The following is a 2,199-nucleotide window of genomic DNA, read 5'->3' as shown; positions in this document are numbered from 1 at the left end:
AGTCAGTCAAAAGAAAATCAATGTGCTGATATAATGACCATTATTGATTTTCTGTTTTGATGGTTATATCTCTCATTTGTAAGCTATTTTATAGAATAAATGCGCACTTAAGAAAATCATCAGTGGATCCATCAATGCCTGCAAACCATTTACAGCTGGTCAAGTTGGAGGTCATTTTAGTCACTTTACCTAATGTGTACAAGTAAAATCTCAAATGTTTTTACCTGTCATCATGTCTAAATGTTGAACCTCAAATATTCAAAGGACAGACTTATCTATAATAGAATTATCAGTAAGGTACTTACTTTCCTCCACCGACTGATTTTCTACATCTCACAAGTGAGACTGTCTGAGACACTCCAGAGAGAAAAAATGATCCTGGATATGAACTACATGATATGAAAACTCACCAGTAGCTTTAAAGCATCTGTCCTCATCTGCCTGACATGACAATGAGATGCAGTGAGAGGTGGTGGGGTTACAAGCCTAACACTGTGAGCTGCGACTGCTTCACTGATCACTTTCATTATTTCAGTAACNAAAAAGAGAACTGTCTGGAAATGCTAGAACATCTATGGTGGTCTGATAACCATCTCCAAACCAACATTTAATTCTCTGTGCAGTATTACTGCACCTTCATCAACGGGATCATTATCAAAAGGACATGCTAGTGGAAAAAGTCTCCACTTACTCTGTCTAATGGACTTCTGATACAGCCTACTGACTCTGATTGTTTTAATGATTTCTGACAGACAGCAGAACGAGGCTACGCCAAAACTGGCCTGCTGACTGACGGAATGACTGAATGAATGAATGTCGAAATCAAATGCCGTTTGTGTTTGAAAGAGGGCAGAGAAAGAGAGAAAAACTAGAGTTTCATTAAGAAAACCTGGTCCTGACCAGTTTAGGGTCATAGAGTCTGTCTCTACGGAAACTGACCAGGTTAGGATCATAGAGTCTGTTGCTACGGAAACTGACCAGGTTAGGTTCATAGTCTGTTGCTACAGTAACTGATCAGATTAGGTTTATAGAGTCTGTTACGACTGAAACTGACCGAGGTCTTAAGTTAGCTCTCTCTGTGAAACAGGCTAGAGTTAGCCGTCTGTCTCTAGTTAGAGTGACCTCCGTTTGTGGAACAGAAAACTCAGTTTCCTTCATTTCAGGGTTAACAGACTCAGAGTTGTCACTACACCTGCTTTGTGAAATGGACCCCAGATTAAGCTGTGTCCAAATCAAAAACTTTTACATATTTTTGCATGTTCACAAATGAATTAAGCCTTCAAAAAAACAGACACTGTATTTAACAGACACGGCAATATAACTGAAAAAGGTATCACGATAGAAAGTTTCAATAATTATCTCAATAATTATCAATAATTACTGATAATTATACATTCCTCTTTTTTCAATAAGACCAGCAGAACAAAGGTTTAATGTGAATTTACACACCTTATGTTTAATTTAATTACTTTAGCCTATTCATCAAGGCATAAAGGAAACAATTTAATGTTAAAACAACGATGAAAGAATACACATGAATAAATACATTTAGACAGACAAATAAAAATAAATAGAGATAAAGGTATCCGATCACATTGGTACACATTAAATAGCATGATGTGAAAGTATGAAACATTCTGTCAAACATTGATTAAGCCAGTACATGTCGCTATCATTATCAGTTAATTTTCCCACCCGAACATCATCCAGATTGTTAAACATGAATGTCACAGCATCTACCTACTAACTAGGGATGGCAGTGAGAAATAAACTAAGGGTCAAGTTTCAAAGGTTCCTTTCAGAATCTTTTGGTGCTTAGTCACAGCTTTCAATGTGTTCTAACAGATGGTGAAGATGAGAAGTCCAAGAAGCAGATGGATCACACCCAGTTTGATACAACATGCATCACTGGCAATTGTAGTTGAGGGAACTGTTGTTGAAGCAGTGGTTGTTGCAGCAGTGGTTGTTGAAGCAGTAGTTGTTGAAGCAGTAGTTGTAGGTGCAACAGATGTTGGTGCAGCTGTTGTTTGTGCAGCAGTTGTTGGTGCAGCTGTGGTTGGTGAAGCTGATGTTGGTGCGGCTGTTGTCAGTGCAGGTGTTGTTGGTGCAGTTGTTGTCGGTGCAGCAGTGGTTGGTGCAGCTGTTGTTGGTGCAGCTGTTGTTGGTGCAGTCGTCGTTGGTGCAGCTGTGGTTGGTGCA

Source organism: Stegastes partitus, unplaced genomic scaffold (assembly GCF_000690725.1).
Source record: "Stegastes partitus isolate 25-593 unplaced genomic scaffold, Stegastes_partitus-1.0.2 Scaffold818, whole genome shotgun sequence".
Classification (NCBI taxonomy): Eukaryota; Metazoa; Chordata; class Actinopteri; family Pomacentridae; genus Stegastes; species Stegastes partitus.
Note: the sequence above shows the minus strand (reverse complement) of the source record.